Source organism: Canis aureus, chromosome 4, assembly GCF_053574225.1.
Source record: "Canis aureus isolate CA01 chromosome 4, VMU_Caureus_v.1.0, whole genome shotgun sequence".
NCBI lineage: Eukaryota > Metazoa > Chordata > Mammalia > Carnivora > Canidae > Canis > Canis aureus.
This window is the reverse complement of record NC_135614.1, coordinates 52,035,351-52,060,274: the sequence shown is the minus strand read 5'-3', so window position 1 is coordinate 52,060,274 and position 24,924 is coordinate 52,035,351. Positions and strand designations below refer to the sequence as shown.

General features: G+C 40.1%; 1 long non-coding RNA gene across 3 annotated transcripts in view; it reads left to right on the top strand.

Moving 5' to 3' along the window:
* LOC144312708 (uncharacterized) overlaps positions 1-23,926 on the top strand; it is a 29,309-nt gene extending 5,383 nt beyond the window's left edge. Inside the window, exons 2-4 of one of the 3 annotated variants that reach the window (XR_013378281.1) lie at positions 2,347-2,407; positions 22,101-22,266; positions 23,801-23,926. This is a non-coding gene — a long non-coding RNA (uncharacterized LOC144312708). The remainder of the gene's footprint in view (positions 1-2,346; positions 2,408-22,100; positions 22,267-23,800) is intronic. The other 2 variants (XR_013378279.1, XR_013378280.1) reach the window with 2 other exon arrangements.
* Positions 23,927-24,924: the final 998 nt, after the last annotated feature.

Below are 24,924 nucleotides of genomic sequence, written 5' to 3'. Positions count from 1 at the left end.
TTATTTTGTTCTCAAAACTACTTCCTGAGATTAGTGGTATTATTCCCATTTGATAAGGAAAACCCATCTGAGGTTTAAAAGCAGGAGGTCATAGGGTAAGAGACAGATCATGGCCCTAAGCCCAGGTCTGGCTGAGTGTAGAGTCTGAACCCTCAGCCACCACATCTTACTGCTTCTTGGTCTGGCCACACTTTTATTTATATGCTCAGGACAGTCACTCTGATTTATTTTAACTTCTTTCTTGTTTGTAGATTCTTTAACAATATAGGACACTAGTATTGAAAAGGACCTTAGAGATGAAATGTGATCCCTTCACCTTATAAATAAGGTAATTGAGGCCCAGGGGAGGAGAAGAGGCCATCTGAACCAGTGACAGACTAGTTGTCTGTCTGGTTCCATGTACAGCCTAGAGATAGGAGAGGTCCTGGCTGCCAATTATTCTCCTGATTCCTGCTCTGTCTACATAATCCTCACATCCTAACAGAGAAGTTGAACTCTGGCTTTCCAGGCAGACTTCTCACTGGCAGTCACTTGCTCTGAGAATCTAGGTAGGCCATATTTCTCTGTATGGGAAAACCGTAGCCAACTCTGTCTTGTCCACTTGCAACAGAAATGCCACCAACCTAGAAATACAAACTGTGTTGGCACAAGCCTCCACCTGCTTGGCTGATAGCATTTGCCCCCTCAAAGTCTTCCCTGGTCATTTCTGGGATTGTCAAGGCTCATCTCAGTTTCTCCCACAGCCAGTCTGTTCAGCTGTAATATCTACATGGCCTCCTCCCTCCTCTCTTCTGCTCCCACCTGACAGAGCCTGCTGCTTGGAGAGCCACCTGCTGCAGCTTCCTCAGTTCCCATCATGAGGACATTGGGGCTTTCCTACAAAGGGGACTCTCTGGATGTTCTCAAAGCTTGCATCTTTGAGAATGGGCAGAGTTTAGCTAGGTTATGTGGTGCCCTGGAGAAAGGCCCCTTCCCAGCCCTGTGCCCCGTTATCACTGGGCCCTTGTGAACAGTGCCAGGAGCCCCTGGCCATCATCCTTTTTCCAAAGTAGCACCAGGAGTTATGGTCATGCTCATGAATTATAGTTCCCACCATTTCTGGCCTTTACTCCCTTAACCATAGCAGCTTAAACCTATTCTAAGAATAGATGGGAAGCAGATGCCACCCCATTCCTTCCACCCTCTTCTGTTCTCCTCTTTGAACTCAATCCACATTCCTCTCTCCATTCTTAGCTACAGAACAAGGACGTTTATTGACTTACTGAATATGTTTTCACTGAGTGCTTGCTATGTGCCAGGCCTTCTGCTATGAGCCTTGTATACAGTTGTCATTTACCAATCCCTCTTTTCTTCCTTTCTCATAGAATTTCAATTCTATGGGAAATTCTATTAGGGCAAGAATTTGTTTGACTCCAGTGAAGACTTTTGATTGTTGTAAATTGAGCAAGATACTTCTCCCCACCCCAGCCTCTAATCTAGTAACCATGTGATCCTAAGCTAGATGAGATGTAAGAGGAAGGATAGCTGTCTCTGGGAAAGCATTTGCTTTCCTCATGAAAAGGGCAGACATGAAAGGTCATACCACCTCCTCTCCTGTTTTCCTGCCTTGAGTGGGGAGTTAATGCCTGGAGCTTGGGAACCTGGAGCACTAACCTTGGGTGGAAAGAACCAATATGAGGATGTTAGAGCAGAAATACAGGATAGCCTGGATCCTGATGACTTGGTTGAGCTGTCAGACAAACCTGAGGCTGCCTTCCTTTGGGCTCACTTAGAAAACAATAAACTCAGAATGGTTTAAGTTACTCTAAATCTCTTTATCAGTTCTAACAGATACCAGCATGGTGAGTGACAGATCAAGTCCCTGGCCCTTTAGAGTTTACATGCAATCAATGGATGACAGTGATGCAGTACAGATGGGTACAGAGCGAAGTTGTCAAATCAGTTAATGCCTGGGTGCCAACTCAAACTTTCTCTTTTGCTTATCAGAGGAGAAGAACAACATTCCTTGCACACTGTGTCTTTGATCAACATAATTAAATTCCATCTTTATTTGCTTTTACTTTTAACTTCCAGTTTCTCAGAGTAAATATGAGCCAGAAAGAGCTGATCAAGAAAGCAGCTGCTCCTAGGAGCCTGGCTGGTCTGCAGACCATAGTAGATTGTGAGCTCACTCACAGTTTTAGAGAACACTCTGGATCAATAATGATTTCAGATACACCAGAGGCAAAACATTTGAAGCCAGTGACTGGAGGAGTGATGGTTACATTTGAAGTGCTCTGGCAAAGAGTAGAGCCTCTTTCCTTCTCCTCTGCATAGGGAGAAGTAAGCTCTTTTTTTTTTTTGTAGATGCACGGTTAGTCAATCCTGGGAATGGTTGATTTGCAGACTGGGTTTTCTCACACAGGTGGTAAGTACTGCTAAGAAAGAACGTCAGTGGAGGGTGGTGGTGAAGAGCATCAGCTCTGAGAATCTAGACTGTGCCGTGTGATCTTGGGCAATTTATTCAGCCTGGCTGAGCCTCAGTTTCTTTATTAAGAGTCTGTATAATCACAGTAGACAAGGCTTCTGTTGGTCCTTAGCATTCAAAGATTCATAAATCATCTGAGGAGCATGATCACCAAGGGCTGGATACTTAAGGAGGTGAATTTGTGGAATGCATAGACATGAAAATATCGTGGGGGTTTACAGTAAGTAAAGGTAGAGAGGTAAAACAAAACACAATAAAGACACACATTCCTCTCCCAAATGTGTGGAGAGAAGAATACCTAGGGTATTTCCAGGAGTTGTGGGAAAGAACTATCTTCCTGCTTAATTATTTGTCTGCTCGAACCATCAGGATCCTGCCCTGTGAGAAATGCTTTCATTAAAAAAGAACTAAAATATTCCCCAGACCACAGCAGCCACAGATATATATTTTTAATGATATTCAAATTTTCTGTAATTGTTTAATGGGAGAGATAGGCACATTTGTTCTGCTGTAGGTGTGTATCTTATTAAAATATTTTAGGACAATTTATCAATATGAATCAAGAGCCCAAAAAGTGTACAGATTTTTTTGACCTAGTAATTTCACTTTCAGGAAGTGATTCTAAGGGAAAAATAATATGGTTGTGGGAAAATGTAGTTAACACGTATGTGTATTTTTTTTTTATGATTTATTTTATTATTTATTTGAGAGAGAGAGAGCATGCAGGGCAGAGGGATAGGGAAAGAGAATCTTGAGCAGACTCCATGCTGAGTGTGGACTCTAGAGTGGGGTTTGATCTCACCACCCTAAGATCGTGACCCTGAGATCATGACCTGAGCCAAAACCAAGGACACTTAACTGACTGCAGTACCCAGACACCCCTAGTTAGTATGCTTTTTATGTAGTGTTATAAAAAACAGAGAGGAACTGTCCAATAATTTCTTAAGTTCTGGCAAATCTATATGATAGAATGCCATGTTACCATTCAAAAATGTAGAACATTATTAAAAACCTGAGAAACGTTCAAGTTGCATGCAGATGTGAGGCACGAAGACTGGATTTACAATTGGAGTTTAAATATGCTTCTACTATTTCCTAGATGTGATGTTGGACATATTACATAACTTCTCTCTATCTAGGATTTTTCATCAGAAATGGGGGGATAAATAATAATTACTTTATGGGTTTGTTACATATGCTTGCAAAACTCAGAGGACAATGACCAGTACATGGTAAGCGCCTTACCTGTGGTTGAGTGGAAGCTGTGAGTGTATATTTCAGAAAAAAAGGTAAGAAAAATATATGCAAGGAGAAAAGATAGAATTATTTACTTATTCAACACATATTTATATTGAGTACCTCCTATGTGCCAGGATTGGAATACAATGGCGAATGAAAGAAACAGATATCTGTATTTGAGGAGTTTATAGTCCAGAGAGGAAGATCTTGTAAGAGTTGCTGGGCATGCCTTTCAAAAATGCAGATGCTGGCACCCACTCACCTCCAGAGATCTGGCTTCTGCAGCTCTGGGGGTAAGGTCCAAGAATCCTCCTTCTGTAAATGTACGAGGAGTTTCTGCTGTGGCCTTGGGGGATTGTGCTGGTGGATATACCACTAAGCAGTGGTGGGGGAGGTATTAGGAGTGACCTTCGTTTTTTTCCTTGTGTTTTGTGAAGTTTCAACAGTAAGTGAGAATTTTTCTTATGATTAGAAAAAGGTAAATGTCTTATATGCAAAAATATTCAGGAGCTATGCCCCTCTGGTCTGCTTTTCCCTGTGCCCAGAGCAATCCTCATTTCTTCTACAATCATAGAAGTGCATTGCCTAGGGCAGCCCGGGTGGCTCAGCGGTTTAGCGCCTGCCTTCATCCCAGGGCGTGACCCGGGATCGAGTCCCACGTCGGGCCTCTGCCTGTGTCTCTGCCTCTCTCTCTGTGTCTCTCATGAATAAATAAAATCTTAAAAAAAAAAAAAAGCACATTGCCTGGACTCCTGTTAGGAAAGGCCTCTGGGAATAGATGATGGGACGGTGATTCCCTGTTACTTGCTGTGTCATGAAGGAAAGGTAAAAAATATCTTGCCCAAAGCATCTACTTTTGTTTGAATGTGTTCCAGAGTGGCCTCTCCTGGGCAGAGGGCCCTCTTTAAAAATGCATTTCATTTGCTTTCTTTTTCCTGCAAATTCTCCTGACCTTGAGATTTATCCAGTGGCTCTAGTAATTGTTGCAGTTTCCAGAGTCATTTGTATGGACGCTGTGTAGTGCAGAGGTGGGGGGAGAAATCTCCACAGTCATCATGTGCTTGTATCAGGTGAATTTATATTTTATGGTTTTTGGTCAGATTGATTTTTGTGAAGCACCCTGGGGTGTTTGCAAATATGAAAGTTCTTGTAGTGTTGGTTGCTTGTTTGCATTTACAGGAAGAATAAAAAGAAGAAGAAAAAATTTGCTCTCTCTGCTGACAAACTCCATCGTTCCCAAGAGTGTGGTAGGGAAGGAGATGAAGGGCTTCCAACAGAAGAGAAAATTAGAAGCAGGGAGATGAAATATTAGGGCTGATCCGCACCAGGAGTCATGAGCAGGTGGGGGCTGCAAGTTTGCAAGTACTGGCTAGGTCTCACTGAAGAAATAGGTTAAGATCATCACAACTGCTATGATTAAAGCCCTTAAAATCCCTCTGCTCTCTTGTGAGTGAGCTCTGTGGTCTTGCCTTAAATTCATTCTGGGGCATAGTGTCTATTTTGGGCTGATCTTATTAATTACATAAGTATATAGAAAGTGTACCTGATAAGTTGGTTATAAAATTTAAAAAAGTATATAATTTGAAAAATGAAACCAAACCAAACAAGAATACCTAACTCCTTGCATCAATTGGTTCTGATGTCCGAAATACTTTTAATGTGGTCCTTTTGGCAAAGGTAGGCATAGTAAGTAAGGAGTATGCACAGCATTACTTCTTACTGCTGGGCCCATGGCAGATATCACTAGTCAATTATGGTACTCTCTGCTGAGGCCAGATGTCAGCGCCAGTGCTTAAATATTCTCACTTATAGTCCGAAGCAGAACATTCTTTTTGGGTTGATCTTAAGCAAAGGTAGAGTTGGTAGTTAACCCGACTACAGAAATTGTAAGACCATCCCTACCCTGCAACACTTTCCTCATGAAACAACGTCAATGCCTGAATTTCCTACCATGAGAGCTATCCTTTTCGGATAAAGCAGAGTTGGCAAATACAAAGCATCTGCACTGATATTCTTACTGGAGTTCTTGACAGGTGGTAATTATAAATCACAACATTAGTGGGGAGCTCAGGTGTGATCTTAGAATCTGTCTCAAAACAGTTCTTACAGCTTTTACCAATAGATGGGATTTTGCATGGAGTAGGAAAGGTCTTTGCCATTCCTGGGTTTCTGAGGGTGAGGAGGCAAGGCATTTGTCGTTAAGCCCTGTTTGTGAGTTATTTTATCTGATTAGTGTCACCAGGGAATGGAGGGAGTAAGGGCGGGTATAAACTCTTCTGTCTGGTCTTTAAGACCCTTCATGGTTTGCCCTCAGTTTCTATCTTTAATCAGACAGCCTACATGTGTTCAGATAAGCCTTTCCACTTGCTTCCATACATCTTGCCTTTTTCCTTGTGTGGGTTCTCTGTTCACTGTTTCCCCCTTTGGGAACATCCTCCCTCCTGTCCTTCCAATTCTTGCCATTATTTGAGCCCTAGCTTTTGTTCCATCTCTTTTTGCTAAGTCTTTTCTAAATATCAGTAATGATTTCTCTGTGGTTTAAAGTCCCATGGTATTTACAATTCATTCATCATCAAACATCTTCCCCTGAAATGTTTGTTTCCTTTTGATGTTTATGTGTTCACATTTTTTAACCTTCCTTTGCATTGAATGTATATGTTGGGCAAGAACCATTTGTCCAGTGGTGTGGGGAGGAGGAGATGCTGATGGAAGGGAAATGAGCCCCACTTCATTTGTTCTGGGCTTTGGTGCAAACTCCTCTCTGTTTCTGGTTGAGGCTTTTTTTTTTTTTTTTTTTAAGGTTTTATTTATCCATGAGAGACATATACAGAGAGAGAGAGGCAGAGACACAGGCAGAGGGAGATTCCCCGCAGGGAATCTGATGTGGGGCTTGATCCCAGTACCCTGGGATCACGACTGAGCCAAAGGCAGATGCTCAACCACTAAGCCACCCAGGTGCCCTGGTTGAGGCCTTTTAAATAAGATTCAAAACATAGACCAGGATGTCTATGGGTTTTTCTAAGAAGAGTTAGTGCAGTATTGAGAGAGATTTACAGGAGGGATCCAGAGGGTGCAAAGCAGCAAACCCAGGTAGTGGACAGAGCACTGAAGTAATTCTCACCTCCCTTCAGTTGTTCCTTTCCCTGTAGGAACAAGTTGTGAAGATATCCAATTTTCAAAATAACTTAATCTTCAGTCCTGTCATTAGGCAAGAATCACATTTAATCAAAGCAACTAGCTTCACTATCACTCTGCCCTGCTTGGAGTTGGCTGTCAGAACAAGCAGAGCTTATTTTGTATATTTGAAATATTTCTCAGAAAGTTTTAAAAGATAAAGTTTCAGCATATCATTTCATAAAAATGATATAAATTTCATTGTTTGAAGCACAGAGAAGATAACAGAAATAAGACCTAATACTTGCTCTCTAAATTTTTTCTATGTATTTCCAAATTACATATTGATGCTTTGTTTGGAACAATTTTCCTTAATTACAATGTCAACATTTTTATTTTACATTCATATTTAAATTCATAACAAATCCACAAATTCATAAAAGTATTCAATGAAAAAATTGATGTGACTCACTGAGCACAAAAGTGATCACTTTTCATGGTACTAGATACTTAGACATGTTATTATTATTATTTTTAAAAGATTTTTATTTATTTATTTGAGGGAGAGAAAGAGTGCCAGTGAGAGAGAGCATGAGCTAGGGGATGGGTAGAGAGAGAAGCAGGCTCTCTATTGAGCAGGGGCTTGATCCTGGGGCTTGATCCCAGTACCCTGATATCATGACTTGAGCTAAAGGCAGATGCTTAATGGACTGAGCCTCTCAGGCACCCCAGACATGTTATTAAGAACAGAAAGTTCGGTGGAGAAAATGAAACCCAAAGAGTGAGGAACTTGACCAAGGGTAAGGCCTTTGATAACACAACTTGAAAAACAGCTTAAATTTTCTTCCACATCCTAGCACGCACATATCCTGTTTCCATAGCTACTTGGCAAATTACTTGGTGTTGGAGATCCAGATTCTAGTCCAGGAAGTCTGTCTCTGATTAGCTGTGTGATCTTGGACTAACAATTAGACCATTAGGTTCCATAGTCCTTATCTGGGAGAAGAAAAGGTTGGATGAACTTTGGTTTTCAAACTATGCTCTTTGGTACTCTAGGGTTCCTTGTGGAGGGCAAGAGGACAGTTCTCCATTTACCAGCCTCTCCCAGTAGACCAGTTCTGTTTTTAGTTACTTTTTAAATTACTATATATATATTTTTTCCTGTATATTATAATTAAGATTTATTTGGAAAAAATGAGCTGGATGATATCCAAGTTCTTGTTAAGCCTTAAAAAATTCAAATTCTGTTTTAAAATTTTATTTCCAAAGGTCAGTTTAGTGAACACAAAAGGTTTTAATAAATTTTATTGCCTGAAAAGAAAAGGAAAATTTTTGTGAATAATAAGCTGTATATTATGTGCTAAATGCTTCACAATTATTATTCATTGTCAATGGCCCTATGAAGATAGGTTCTGCTATAATTCTTACAGAGAAACTGAGGTTTTTAAGTAATTTGAATAGGGCACATTATTAAGAAGTGGAAATATATTGATATTTTAAAATTATGTACAAAGTAGTGACATTCGGTTTCTACTCTCAAAAACTGTGTACAATTATAGTTTCCCTTTAGATCTCCAGTCCTCCTCATCCAAAAGTTCACAGCTCTCCTGAATCAAAGTTTTGAATAGTCTGAGGAGAACAATAGAAAATTATTTCCCTAGATTTGTGCTCTGGAGGCTGCCTTAAGCATTTAACCCAAGAGAGGAAGAGGACTAGGTGAGCTGTCCTACTAGGTTAATTTCCAAGTTTCTCATTCTACTTTCTCATATAGTAATGGCTGAGATACTTCTTGTATCAAAGGCCATGTTTTCAATTGATTTCTGTCTTCAGCATCCAGGTGACATTTGCCATCTAAAACCCACCGTGCTGGAAATGGAGATAAATTATACTCCCTAGGTGGTTTGAGATGGGGATTATGGAGCTAGGTGCCAAAGCTAGGTTGAAAGCATTATATTCTTCCCTCTGTGGTAGAGCATTTTACCAGTGTTTCCAATATATCCTTTGTAAGTAGCAGGAGGCAAACAAGACAGCATCTGGGATTTCCAGGAGCCTTGGAAAACAACTTTGCATAAGTCCTTGTAGAAATCAGTGTGGTTATTTCTTGGGGGATATATGCAGGAGTAGGATTGGTGAGTGGTCAGTTAAGCTATGCTGAGAAACCATCTAGTTCACTTCACTCTCTCCCTGTCTCCACAGCAGTGGTTGCAAGCACTTTGGGGCCTTTGTCCCACTGATAATCTAATGAAAGGCACAGACGCTTTCTCCGAAAAACCTCATGGATGCAGAAAATTTTGCACACAAGCTCAGTGAATACTAGGCCACCTAAAGACTTATGTGACAATCATTTGTTTATTAACGTACTCATTTATTCATTTACTTGCTCATTCACTTATTCGCTTGTTGATTAATTTACTGTTAACTGTTGCCATCCAGGTGCTGTGTTAGATATTAGAGACTTATGAACAATGGTTCCTGCCTTCAAGGAGGTTAATAGTATACAATAGTATAAAAGTTACAAGTATCTGGTAAATAGATAATTTGTGATGGTAATTTTTTTAAGTTTTTATTTAAATTCCAATTAGTTAACATATAGTGTAATTTTAGTTTCAGGTGTAGAATTTGGGGATTCAACATTTTCATATATTTCCTTGTGCTCATCACAACAAGTGTACTCCTTCATCCTCATCATCTATTTCACCTTTGCCCCCCACCCACCTCCCTTCTGTAGCCATCACTTTATTCTCTATAGTTAAGAGTCTGTTTCTTGGTTTACCTCTCTCTCTCTCTCTCTCTTTCTCTCTCTCTTTGCCTTTGGTCATTTGTTTGGTTTCTTAAATTCTACATATAAGTGAAATCATATGGTATTTGTCTTTCTCTGAATGACTTATTTCACTTAGTATTATACTCTCTAGCTCCATCCACATCATTGCAAATGGCAAGATTTCATTCTTTTTGATGGCTGAGTAATCTTCATATGTATATAAATATATATATTGTATATATATATGCCATATCTTCTTTATCAATTCATCAGTCGATGAACACTTGGACTTTTTCCATCATTTGGCTATTGTAGATAATGCTACTATAAACATTGGAGTGCATGTATCCCTTTGAACTAGTATTTTCGTATTCAGTAAATACCTAGTAATAGGATTTCTGGGTTGTAGGGTAGTTCTATTTTTAACTTTTTGAGGAATCTTCATACTGAGAGGTTGTACCAGTTTGCATTCCCACCAATAGTTCAAGAGGGTTCTCCTTTCTTCTTATCCTTGCCAACACCTGTTGTTTCTTGTGTTGTTGATTTTCTGACAGGTGTGAGGTGATAACTCATTGCAATTTTGCTATGTGTTTGCCTGATGATAAGTAATGTGTCTGTTGACCATCTGTATGCCTTCTTTGGAAAAATGTCTGCTCATGTCTTCTGCCCACTTTTTAATTGTATTATTCATTTCCTGGGTATTGAGTTTTATGTTTTTTTTTTTTTTTTTTTTTTAGCAGATATCTTGAATACTAACCTTTTATCAAATGTATCATTTGCAGTTATCTTCTCCCACTCCCTAGGCTGCCTTTTGATTGTTTCCTTTACTGTGCAAAAGATTTTATTTTTATGTGGTCCCAATACTTTTTTTTGTTTGTTTCCCTTGCCTCAGGAGACATATCTAGGAAGAAGTTGCTATGACCAATGTCAAGGAAGTTACTGCCCATGTTCTCGTCTAGGATTTTTATGGTTTCAGGTCTCACATTTAGGTCTTTAATCCATTTTGAGTTTTTTTTTTTTTTTTGTGTGTGTACAGTGTAAGAAAGTGATCCAGTTTCATTCTTTTGCATGTTGCTGTCTACTTTTTTCAGCACCATTTGTTGAAGAGAGACTGTCTTTTTCCCATTGGATAGTCTTTCCTGCTTTGCCAAAGATTAATTGACCATATAATCATGGGTTCATTTCTGGGTTTTCTATTCTGTTCCATTGATTTATGAGTCTATTTTTGTGTCAGAACCATACTGTTTTGAGTATTACAGCTATGTAATGTAATTTAAAGTCTGGAATTTTGATGTTTCCAGCTCTTTTTTGTTCAAGGTTGCTTTGGCTATTTGGGGTCTTTTGTGGTCCCACACAAATTTTAGCATTGCCTGTTCTAGCTCTGAGAAAAATGCTGTTGCTATTTTATAAGGATTGCAGTAAATATGTAGATTGCTTTGGGTAGTATAGACATTTTAACAATATTTGTTTTTCCAATCCATGAACATGGAATGTCTTTCCATTTCTTCGTGTCATCATCAATTTCTTTCTTCAGTGTTTTATAGTTTTTAGAGCGCAAGTCTTTTACCTTGCTGGTTAGGTTTATTCTTAGGTGTCTAATTGTAATGGATTATTCCTTAATTTCTCTTTCTGCTGCTTCATTATTGGTGTATAGAAATGCAACAGATTTCTGTGTATTGATTTTGACTTAACTGAACTCATTAATCAGTTCTAGCAGTTTTATGGTGAAGTCTTTTATATATAGTATCATGTCATCTGTGGATATGAAAGTTTAACTTCTTCCTTGCTGATTTGGCTGTCTTTTATTTCTTTTTATTTTCTGATTGCTGTAGCTAGGACTTCCAATACTATGTTGAATTAAAATGGTGAGAATAGACATGTGGTGGTAAATTTTATGTGTTAGTTTGCCTGAGCAAAGGGATGCCCAGATAGCTGGTAAACATAATTATTATTATTTTTTAAACATTATTTTTGAGTGTGTCTGTGAGGATGTTTCTGGAAGAGACTAGCATTTCAATTGGTAGACTAAGTAAAGAAGTCCTTCCTCACCAATGTGGGTGGCATGATGCAATCCACTGAGGACCTGAGTAGTACAAATGGTGGGAGGGAAGGGCAAATTTGTTCTTTTGGCTGGAGCTGGGACATCCATCTTCTCTTGCTCTCAGACATCAGCATTCCTGGTTCTCAAGCTTTCAAACTTGGACTGGGTCTTATACCATTGGTTCCACTGGTTCAGCTTAGACTGAATTACATTGCTGGATTTCTTGGTTCTTCAGCTTGTATTTCTTTTATTGTGGGAAAATATATACAACATATAGTTCATCATTTTAACTGTTTTTAAGTGCACAATTCAGTGACCTTAAGTACATTCACAATGTTGTACGACTATGCCACTATCCATTTCCATGACTTTATCACCCCAAACAGGAACTCTACTTATTAAATTCCCTCTCCCATTCTCACTGCACCTCTACCCCCAGCCCACCAGCTCCACCCCCAGCCTTTATTCTACTTTCTGCCTCTATGATTTTACCTATACTAGGTACTCCAAATAAATTGTATCCTGCATTATTTGTTCTTTTGTGTTGGCTTACTTCAGTTAGCATAATGTTTTTGAGGTTCATCCATGTTGTAGCATGTATCAGAATTCCTTTCCTTCTTATGGCCAAATAATCTATTATACATATAGACCACATTTTGTTTAACAATTCTTCCATTGGGATCCCTGGGTGGCACAGCAGTTTGGCGCCTGCCTTTGGCCCAGGGCGCAATCCTGGAGACCCGGGATCAGATCCCACGTCGGGCTCCCGGTGCATGGAGCCTGCTTCTCCCTCTGCCTATGTCTCTGCCTCTCTCTCTCTCTCTCTCTGTGACTATCATAAATAATAAATAAAAAAATTAAAAACAAAAACAAAAACAAACAATTCTTCCATTGATGGGCACTTGCGTTGTTTCCATCTTTTGGCTATTCTGAATAATGCTGCTGTGAACATTGATGTATAAGTATCTGTTTGAGTTCCTGCAGTTTTTTTGAATATATCTCTAGGAGTATAATTGCTAGATCATATGATAATTTTATGTTTAACTTTTTGTGGATATATACATTTTTCTCAGCAGAAATTTTTGAAACAATTTTCAAATTGTGCTTTGTAAATTACTTGGCTACTTATTACTTAATTTATGGTTGATTGTTTTAATTTTAATTACATAAAATATTATCTCTTTTTAAAGTAATCATCTAGCACAGTAGTTCTCATATTTGAGCATGTATCAGAATTACTTGAAGGGCTAGTACAAGCAGATAATCGGGCCCCATCTTCAGAATTTCTGATTCAGTAGTTTTGAGTTGAGGCCTCCAAGTCTTCATTTCTAGCAAGTTCTCAGGTGTGGCTGATGTTATTCTGGAGGCCACATTTTGAGAACTACGGATGATGCATACTTGGGAATTCTTGATGTGAGAATATAACCTGCCAGTTGTTTTCAAATGTAATAAAAATTTTATATCAAGCCTAATAATTACTGAAGTTGATAGCACATTATGTTTTACAGATGAACATTTATTCATTGAAACTTTGCAGTTTTGTTTTTATATTTTGAACTCAACTATTTTTTTCAGGTGCCTAACATTTTTAGGCCTTCCAAAAAATTATGGGCCTTCCTTATTGTGCCCAAAGCATTGATAGAGAGAATTGCTTTGCCCAACACCTATGGATTTTCCTTATTGTTATTGTTATTTTTTAAAAGACTGGTAAATATCTCATTGTCTGGATTTACCATACTTTAATTAATTACACTCAATCAATAAACTGTAGGTTGTTTGCATTGTTTTCCTTCTATAAGCAAAGCTTCAGTGAACACCCAAATGTTCACACTCTGGCTATATGTTAAAATCACCTTTAGAGCTTTTCTATTCTTATGCTTGGACCCACTACCAAAGGTTCTGATTTTTTTTTTTTAAGGTTTTATTTATTTATTCATGAGAAACAGAGAGAGAGAGAGAGAGAGAGAGAGAGGTAGAGACATAGGCAGAGGGAGAAGCAGGCTCCATGCAGGGAGCCCAATGTGGGAAGAGATCCCAGGTCTCCAGGATTACGCCCAGGGCCAAAGGTGGCACTAAACTGCTGAGCTACCCGGGCTGCCCTAGGTTCTGATTTTATTGGTCTGAGTGCTACCTAGGCATGAGTGTTTTTAAAAAGGTCCTCAGGTGATTCTAATGTGCAACCAAGGTTGAGAAATATTGTTGTACATGCATCTTTGACCACTTGTGCTATGCCTTGTCTAGGCCAGGACATTCCCTTGAGATCTGATGCTAACCCAGAAGACTACCCATCATTATCTTTATAAAAATAATCTTGAAATAATTTTCCTGTAAGTCAAGACATGCTATGTTGTTACAACATTGGCAGTGGCAAAAACTGTCCTACTGGTTCTCCTCTGCTCTAAAACATGCATATGCACACCCTTCCCCAGCACAGATGCTTGTCTTTTAATTGCCAGGGAGGAGGGGAAAAGAGAATTAAAAAGACAAGCTTCATTGAAGGGATCAGGATGGTAGCTCATTCCTTATCCTTAATAGAGTCTCGGCATTAGTTGTTTTCATTATTTAAACTCTAGCATTGAAGAAATAGTCAGTGTAGAAACATTAAGACAGATTAATAAGTAAAAAGAAAAATACATAAGCATCTATTTTCTATTTAATGAAGAATAATGAGAATGAAGTCTAATCATCTTAATCAGCGGCAGTGTTCAAGTACAAATGTTACATTTTGGGTTGGGGAAGATGAATGCCTAGCAACAGATGCAGAGATTTTGTCACTGTTGTATGCATTTGGAGGCAGATGTGACTCAATGAACCAAGACAAAAAAGCAAGAGTAGTATCCAAAATATATAATAGCCGGTGTGGCATGGGGTCTGGTACTGGCAGAGACTCAGCTCCAGTCTGTTTTGACCAAAACCCAGTCCTCCAAATACATTTGGTGTAAGAGTGTTAAGATCCTCCTGCTCTCACAAAGGTACCCCACTTGCTGGTCACATTTCCCGGGATTCCACCATTCACCTGAGTAAAAATTTTATCTTCCTTGGAAGGTAAATTCAGATACCTTTTAAAGGAGAGTATATATATGTGCATGAGACCTTAATCTCTTAATAGCCACATTTCCTTTAGTATTGATTACTTTACAGTTTATAACATTAGCAGATTCCCTGTTGGAAGGGTTCCCTGATGGACAGGACACAGGATAGGGTGGTCTTGCCAGGGAGAGAAAATTCAGGACCATGGGTTCATCTATGAAATGACATCATTTGGGATGGGAGTGGAATGGGAAGAGGACATGAAGTTCAGTCTGGCTTTTTTTTTTTTTTTTTTTTTTTAATAATTTTGCCAAGGAGTTAACTTTACCAGAGATCACTGGGTCTGGAAGGAACTGTGGAGATCATCTCTTCAACCTGCCCCAGTTTATATCTGAGGAAACTAAGCTTGGAGAGGGACTGTCTTGATCAAGGCCACAAACTATTTAATTTGGCAATGTGGGAAGAACTTTAGTCTCAGAACTGGCTTTAAAGTCTGGCTCTGAGGGATCCCTGGGTGGCGCAGCGGTTTGGCGCCTGCCTTTGGCCCAGGGCGCGATCCTGGAGACCCAGGATCGAATCCCACATCGGGCTCCCGGTGCATGGAGCCTGCTTCTCCCTCTGCCTGTGTTTCTGCGCCTCTCTCTCTCTGTGGCTATCATAAATAAATAAAAATTTAAAAAAAAAAAAAAGTCTGGCTCTGATCCTGCTAAGGTGTGGCTCTTCTGCTATCCTTGACATGTACATTTCCACACCTGCAATTTGGAAAATAAGTTTCCAAAAATTTAAACATATGAAGGCGGGCACTTGGGTGACTCAGTGGTTAGGCATCTGCCTTTGGCTCAGGTCAAGATCCTGGGCTCTTGGGATCGAGTCCCACATCAGACTCCCTGCAGGGACCCTGCTTCTCCCTCTGCCTATGTCTCTGCCTCTCTTTCTGGCTCGTGAATAAATAAAATCTTAAAAAAAATAATTAAAAATAAATAAAACATGTGAAGGTATGAAGGGGTCCAAAATATGCTGCTGTTGCATAAAAATTATTTTGAGGTAAAGGATGAGATCCTGAACGTCTTTATCTGCCCAAGAGTAGAGCCTTTCAAAAGAACTCAAAAGAACTCAATTGTCATAAATCCCTTCCCTGAGAGCAACTCTGATCTTGGTGATGAGAAGTTGGCACCACACCAAAACAGACATTGTCACAAAACTATCATATCCCCCATCTCTTCTAAGTGCTCTTTTACACCAGTCCTTCTAAGAAGTCATTTGCTTTCCACAAGTGTCTGTCTACCCTTCCACTTGTCCTGATATATAAGCCCCTTTAGTCACATCTCTTTTTTTTACAAACTCCCATACATACATGTTTAAAATCTATTTTCTTTCTTGCTGATTTGTCCATTTGAGTTGAATTTGCAGACCCCGAGTTCTGAATCTGAGAGAGTGGAGGAAAAGTTTGGCTCCTTGACACATGACACATATGAAAGGCAATACTTTATGTAAATACTGTAAAAATTTCACTCAACTCATTAATTAATGAGTGACTCAGTAAGAAGGTAGAGGTGGTTCAAAAAGAAAACTTGAGGAACAGACATTTATATTGTAAGCCAGTCAAAAGGAATGTGGAAATTATTTGCTAAAATATACAAAACTGGTTAATGTTCTTTTGGGCAATGAAATTGTAACTTCTGGGGCAGAAATCTATAAGTTAACATCCTTTTCACAAGTACTGAATGGCAAAATCAAAGTCCTAATTAAATGATCCTCTCATGAATCTGTTAAATGCATTGAGAGGATAAACATTTCTTCAATTTATTTCCAAGTTTTGGATAATTTAGGGTTAGTATGGGGATGTGGTGAAAAAAATGTATCTGAAGTATCCCTCCAATGTCAGTGTTGAGCAGGAAAATATGCTTCTGGAGTTTTCTGGGCCCTTGATTCTTTGAGAGTTCATCCATCTCTTTATCTCCTATGTTCACTCTGCCGGAGAAACTCTCCTTTGACAATCCTCCCAATATCCATCAGCTACACTGCTAAGCATTTTAAATTCTAGGCCCTGGAGAGGCCTAGTCTTTGCTCGAAGCCAGAGTAAACAGATATATTTGTCAGTTCGGCCAAGTATGAGTGGAAATAAGCCAATGATGTAAAGTTTTCAGAGCAGAAGGCCTGTTGAATTGGGGGCAGAGGTTGGGCAAAGACAACTTTCCTCATCTATTTGTGGGGAAGGGAGCAGAGCCTGATATCACTTCACTTCCTTTTCTCACCCAAGTGACAAAATATGGCTTTGGTGCTTCTCCAAATTCAGGCCGTGGCTGTGAGTTCTGTTCAGGGCTGAATTAGCCTCTGTCAAGGTTCTCTTGGGATGGCCTATTTCTGAATTTCTCTCTGTTTGCATTTCAAATTATTTAGTTAAAAAAGAAAAAAAAAAAAAGGCTGTCCTCTGTTCTTAGGCTGTCAGTGACTTCCCTGAAATGGTGTTTGGTGTTTGGAAATACTGTATATATTTGTATCACAGCTCACTCTCTGTGGCTACTCTCTCACGTAGCTGGAAAAGCAAGGCTGTTTTTGGCTTTATTGTGAAGTGCTTGGGGAACATATTCCTCCATGTTCCTTTGACCTTCTGAAACAGCCCCAGTTCTCCTATCTTCTACCTTCCCCAGCAGAACTTGCACATGTGTGATATATACTCCATTTCTTCATGCCAGGGAAGAAATGACTGACAGTTTTTAATTTGTTACCTATCCCAGAGATCTCATTTTTAAGAAATGTATTTTTTTAATAAGAAAAAGTTCTTGTTCATTATTAAAGGCTTAGACAATACAGAAATGTATTAAGTAGAAAATTTAAATCACCCAGAATACCACTATCCTGAGATAACAAATGTGGTTAACATTTTGCTGTATTTCCTTCCAGATATACATGTACTTTAAAACAAATGCCATCCTGTTAACTTTTTTTTTTTCTGTTAACTTTTTAATTGTGCTTGAAGCCAGTTCCAAGGGTAGAATTTTATAATCAGTCAAGGATTGTGAAGATTTGTTTTTGAGGGAGAAGTAAATGGTAGTGGGAGCTTATGACACTCATGAACTCCTACCCTAGAGGTACTTCTGTCCAAAGAAAGGATTCTCTGACATGTTGGTCTGACTGAGATGGTCTCTTAGAGAAGATTTTTGGAGCTGTTTACATTGCTGTGTGTGCAGGGAGTAGGTAAGCCTAACACACTGTTTCTCTAGTTTGGGAATGTACATACTCCACCCTTCCCCATCTCCAAACATGGCATCATTGCCCACCTTGTTACTGGGCTGGAACCTGATCCCCGCTCCCCCTCATCCTTTTACATTGTGAAGTTTCTACCTTTAAAATACATCCTTAATCTGCTCATTTCTCACCATCTTTACTATTACCATCTTGCTCTAAGTTCCCATCATTTCTCACCTGAATGAGCTTAGTTAAGATTTGTGGACAACCCAGTGGGAACAGGTGAAAGCTATTTATTTAGGACTTCCAAGAGATATAATAAGGGATTTAGCCACCATCACTTGTGTTTTGGCTGAGACTGAAAAGCAGGCAGTGGAGTGGGAAAGCTCTAGAGAGGAGAAAAGGGGGAAGACTTTAGGCCCCAATTAAGGCTGTTAGCATGAGGAAGTTGTAAGTAGGCTAATTAGAAGCAGGACATCTTGTGTGATTAAGGGTGCATACTTGGCTTTCTCTGGTTGGTTTTAAGTTAGAAGTGAGGACAAAATTTGACAAAGGTGCCAGTTATTAATGAAGTCCTGCCTATTTGAGGCTCATTGTTTCAGGAGTTATTTAGTTTCATGGATTTTTTTTTTCTTGAGATAGTGGTCTGACTTACAAATAGTAGGTAGGCTGGTTTCCTGTGTTCATGACCATAGGTAATGGGCTGATTTCTTGGGTTGGTTATAGATAGTGGGTAGAGTTTTATTTTTGCCTATAATTTGGTCACTGTCTATTCAGTCTCTCATGTTGCATTCAAAGTTTAATGCTGTTTCAGTGCTGAGCACTTGGTACCAACTTGACTGAAGTTTCTGCTGTTACTATCCCTATTTGCTAGGAAGAACCTGAGGGTTAAGTAAGTGCCCTGAGATCACACGGTAAGAAGAGCCTGGCTTTAAACCTTGGCAATTTTCACTCTAGAAATCAGTATCTTTGATTATCTCCTTAAGCCACTTAGAGACTTGGGTTGTCCCATCCTTGCCACTGTATTAGAAGATAAAAATTTAAAATACAAGGGGTTTCTCTGCCAGAATGTACATTTTGCCTTGCTTATTCCTTTTTTTTTTTTTAAGATTATATTTATTTATTTGAGAGAGAGTGAGCAAACTAGAGAACGGGGCGGGGGTGGGATGGGGGTAATATGCAGAGAGGCAGAGGGAGAAGCAGACTTCCCACTGAGCCCCCCACTGTGGAGCTGGATCCGGGACTCCAGAATCATGACCTGAGTGGAAGACAGATACTTAACCGACTGGGCCACCCAGGTATCCCTGCCTTTGCTAAGTCTTATCCTGAGGAAGTCAATCTATTCTGTATGACCTAACTTATCTTTTGTCTCTCAGTGAAACTTGACCCCATTCATCCCATTCTTCTCTTAAATACCCAATGGACTGTAGGATACAATGGAGTGAATCTCAGCTAGGGGAACGGAAGGTGCTGGGACATCCCTTATATACGCTTTCAGGAGTCAGACTGCCTAGGTTTGATCCTCAGCTCCCCCACTTAGCAACTAGAGACCTTGGGCTGATCCCTGAATTTATCTAAGCCTGGTTTCCAAATCTGTAAATGGGGATGATGATAAAATACTACCAATCCTGTGAAGACAAGCATAAAGATGGAAATAACAGACATAAAGCACTTGCATAATACCAAGGCAGATGGTAAGTGTTCAATGTAAATTAAAATGCAAATACCCTTAGAGCACTCTTTCCTATATACTTAACTAGTGTAATAGGAAAGTGGGAACTTGAACTGTTGACAGTTTGGGTTAGAAAGGAAGGAGAGAAAAATCGTACATAGTACTCTTTTTCAAAAAATTGTCTGGGAAAAGTGAAGACTTTTTAAAAAGTTCACAAAAAGTGGCATTTCATCCTAGCTCCATCTCATCCCACACATACTTTCCATCCTCATACACTATTCACTTCTGAGATGAGTACAAGGGGAAAAGACTGAATAAGATTTTTACTGATTGAATTGAACAATTAATTGGTCTTGTTAAGTCCAAATAGACACAGAACACATTAAGGACTCAAATCCTATTTTATTTGTCTTCTGTAGGTCACGGTACTTGAAATAAGTAGAAGCCAGAAAAATAAGCATCTACCAGAGGAACAATACATACAGGGATGCCTAGCCTTTTTTATGTTGAAATAATAGCATATCAAGGGCCTTATCCTCTAACAGGGGACAAAGCACAAAGGAATAGCTTAAATTTCTAATTTAACCAAAGAAAAGGGATCCACATCCCGTCATGGTTTACCTTCTGTCTCCATGGTATCGTACAATCCAGGGGAGCTAGAGAATTTGGCTCAAAGAGGGCAGAATATGGGCTTAGTGGTGCCATAGCATCTGGAATCCCTGGGTGGTCAGAGGGGAAGGTGTCTACATCATAGCCATCAGAGAATATGGGTGCACACACAGGAGAGTGAAGTGAAGGTGGGAGCTTGTGCAAGTTCCCTTCTGATTGCTTTTCTTATATTAATGATTCAGAGAAGCCAAGTCAAGAGCTGAAAATGGGGATGGGGACTTGGGGTTTGTAGAGAGAGAAAAAGGCATAAAAGAATCATCTAGGAGGGTAGAAGGATGCATGGACTCTGCTGCTTGAAGCTCACAGTCTAGACTTTACAGCGACCCAGTTGGGATGGCTCTATTTCTCTCCAGCAACTTTCAGCTCTCAGGGTGCAGGTGCAGAACAGATAGAGACTTGGTTCTAACCAAGACATGTGTGGTTTAGCCGGTATGATGGAGTGAAGAGGCTTGGGGATTGGGCAAGAAGGAACAATGATAACCGTGGACCAGGGAATCTGAGCTTTTGTCACTGTCACTTGCCCTGTCCCCTATGCCATGTCTTCCCTTAGTCAGTGGGAAGCTTGAAAGTGAGATTTTGGAGGGGTTTCAATGATTGGTAATGACCAGGTCTAGGGTCTGGGGTGAGGCCATGGAAGTGATTATTGAAATGGGGTGGAGAACAAGTTCATTGCCTGCAAGAAAATCAAGGAAGTTAGTGAATGGGATATTGGAAGGGTCAACAATGTGCATGTTGAAATCACTAATAATTAAGACAGAACTGGCATGGGAGGGAGGAGCCAGGGACTAAATATTCTAGGAATGAAGGGTGTGAGCTAGGGAGTGGGGCTGTAACAAGGAAGAGAGGTGGGTGGTGTAATCTGGTAACAGGAAATTCAAAGCTGCAGGGGTTTTACAGTGGAAGGGAGGAGAGTGGTCTGGAAGAGAAGAAAAAAAGATACCATCCCATGTACAGGCCTACTGGAGGGGAGAGATGACGGTCCAACACTGGAAGAATCTTCAGGGAAAGTTCCACTCTCAGGGCAGAGCCAGGATTCTGTTACAAAGATCTCTTGAAAATTCAGTGGATTGTTTAAGGGTATAGGGAATGAAAATTAGTAAGGATAAAATGGAATGTTATACACATGCTGCTGTGATTGCTTGGAGAAAGGATATGGGGGAAGATTTTGGATAAGTAGTGACGGTTGACCTGAGATTTAAAGAATTAGTAGAAGTTCCCCAGGTAGATAGGGAGGAAGGAGAAAGAAGAACACAAAGGCATGGTGGCCTGGTTGGATTTGGGGAGCTAAGAGCAGACAGAGAGAACCAAGGAAGAGAAGTGAGGGGCTGAAGAGTCCCAGGCAGGGGCCCCATCATGAAGGGCCTTGAATATGCCATATTTGGAGTTTGAACTGTTTTTGGAAGTGCCATTGAAGGACTATAAACAGGACAGTTGCTGGGTTAGAAAAGGATTGAATTCAGTAAAACAACCATTCTGTGATTTGCATTTATTCATATATGTATCTATGAATACAGATCTATCTAATTTATCTGCATAAATCATGCCAAATATGAAGTTGATTCTACTTGTTCCAGCTTAGATTGTTGTCATCTGGACTCAATCAAATACTAAAGATTTAAGGCAGAGACTAGAGCACTGAGTGGCTCAGGAAAGGGGCTAAATTTAGAGGCCTAGTGGTTCTGAGTCTGCAAAAAGTAAGTCTGAGCTGGATTCCCAGATTATCATTTACCAGTTTATGGCCAGGACAAATCACTTAATATCCTCACTCTACTTATCAGTAAAATGGGAATAATAGTCCCTTCTTAAAAGGTTCCAGTGTGGATTAAATGAAATCATGCAATAATGTACTCAGTGCAGTGACTATCAATGGTAAATGTTCAATAAATATTTGCTTTTGTTTTATGGGTATGATTTTCAGGCCCATGAATTTCCAATAATGCTTCTACATTTGTTGTGCCAAAGATTGCGAATCCGAGAAACCACCAAGTAGCTGACACCGATGCAAACACACGAGGGTTTATTTACAAGTTCGAGCTTGGGTCCAAGTATACCCGACACAGAGGAGCAGGGACTTGGACCCCGAGGTGGGTTTCAGCTTAGTTATATGGGCTGGTCTAGGGGACCTCCAGAAGGGGTGGAGGAATTTCTCAAGTTCTGTTTACATTCTGATATGGGGCTTTCAAGGGCATTGAGCTCTGTTCTTATTTTAATATGGGACTTTCTGCCGCTGGCTTGGGCTCTGTTCTCATTTTAATATGGGGCTTCCTGCCCTTGACTTGGGCTCTGTTCTTATTCTAATACGGGGCTTTCTGGGACGTTAAGCTGTAAGCTGTTTTCTTCCTGTAACTGGAGTAATGTAAATTTCAGCTCTTATTCACAGGGGCCTGGGATGGCTGCACTTGTGCTAACACTGAACTTAAAGTGGAATGGCCTTTATTTTCTCGGCCTCCACACATTACTCTGATTTGGCTATACACTGGAATCACCTGGGCCTAGTTTTTTAAAGTATGCATAACTTAGTCCCATCCCCAGGGATTCTGGGTGTTTTTATAAGCTCCCAAGGTGACTCTAATATGCAGTGAAGGTTTTGTGCTAGACTCTAAACCAGCAGCATTAGTATCACCTGGGAATTAGTTAAAACTAAAATTTCCCTGATCAGATCCTCTGGGTGTGACTCAGCAATCTGTGGCTTAATAATTTCCCCAGGTGATCCTAATGCACACTCAAGTTTCCTAAGGATGATCTAAGCCTAGCAATTCAGAGTGGTCATTTCATCTGTTAGCATCTCTTGCAACTTGACCTGACAGTGTTGATGCAAAATAACCAAACCCTTTAGAACCTTGACAAGTAAAAAAGAGAGTTTTTATTCAAGCTCAAGTTAGGACAACTGCCTGGGAAACAGGCTTCACAGGGAAGAAAGTGTTCCAGAGAATGAACAGTTTTCATGAGGTTATATACTTTTTACATCTTATACGAGCTCAAAAGATTATACATTAATACATAGGCAGGAATCACAAGTTTTAACATCAAGGAATGCAGGGAGTAGGAGCATTGATTGACATCTTAAGGACAATAGTTTTCCTTTAGGCTACTCATTCACAAAGCAGGTGCACAAGGTATGCTTGGTGGGACATAAATCAGGGTTTTTGTTTCATTTATTTTTTTAAAGATTTTATTTATTCATGAGAGACAGAGGGAGAGAGAGAGGCAGAGACGCAGGCAGAGGGAGAAGCAGGCTCCACGCAGAGAGCCTGATGTGGGACTTGATCCTGGAACTCCAGGATCACGCCCTGGGGCTGAAGGTGGCGCTAAACCGCTGAGCCACCCAGGCTGCCCAGGGTTTTTGCTTTAAACACAGTTTATATACAGTCATGTTGATTTAGAAAGAAACATAACATGGCTTCCCTTATATCTCAGGCCTTAGAGACTTTTCTCCTCTTGTAAGTAGGGATCTCTCATCCTCTAGGACCCTATCTTCTCTGAGTGCCTCTGCCCTGCTCTGCTCTTTTTTTTTTTTCTCTTCCCTACTCCTTCAAGAGGAGAATGGTTAGATTTAGGTTTGAGATTTCTTGTTCTTTGGCTTACTTCATTTTGTATGTTCTCTTTTCTTTCTTTCAGGTACTCTTATATCCTCCAAAGAAAATGCAGGTGCTGGATACTGGGGAAGGAAGACAGTTCCTAATGGCATGGAATGTCCAGTGATGATACTATGATTTATAATAAATAAACATTTATTCCCATTCATTCCCATTTCTCGCATGGTATTCCTAAAAGCCTTGGAATTTCCTGTGATGAGAGTGACAAAAGTATCTTTTTTTGTATTAATAAGGTGACAGTTGGATGGCACTTAAGGATGGGGCTGGTTGTAAGAAGAACCAACCATGCTATTTGAAGCTCAAACTTTCAGTTTCAGCCCTCTGACCTCCAGGCAGAAGAGAAGTGCTGGAGATTGAGTTCAATTACTAATGGCCAATGAGTTAATCAATTGTGCTTGTGTAATGAAGCCTCCATAAAAACCCCAAAGTTCTGGGTTGCAAGCTACCACTAGCTCTCGGGAGCTACCACTACCGCTCCCCAGTTGGTGAACTCATGGAAACTTGAGGAGAGCCGGCTTGCCGAGAAAGCGTGGTGGATCCTCACCCCTTCCCCATACCTTTTCCTATTGCATCTCTTCCAGCAGGCTGTTCATGAATTACCTCCATTTGTAATAAACTGGTAATCTAATAAATAAAATGTTTCTTCAGGTTCTGTGAGCTGCTCTAGCAAGTTAATTGAAAATAAGGAGGTCATTGGAACTTCCAACCCATAACTAGTATGTCAAAAGCGAAGGGAGGGATGCAATCCTGTGGGGTACTTAACCTGTGGAATCCAATGTTGTAGCTGGGTAAATATGTCAGAATGGAGTTAAGTTATAGGATACCCAGCTGATGTTGCAGAGTTGCTTGGTAGGGGAAAGAACCCCCTACACATTGGAATTGGATGCAGAATTTTAGCAGTGTGTGTGTGGTGTGTGTGTGTGTGTGTGTGAGTGTGTGTGTGTGTGTTTTAAAGTGGCTAATGGAGCCTGTCTTGGGCAGACGCAGGACTGTGAAGGTCCTCACTGTGTCCCTTTCCTATCCTCTTCTTCCTGTAACCTTGTTCTTACTGCCCTGCCCATGTGGAAACCTGTTCTCAGGTTTGGATCTGACCTCAGTCACTTGTAATTTAGCTTGAGCTATCCTGATATAAATTGTGTTTGCCGA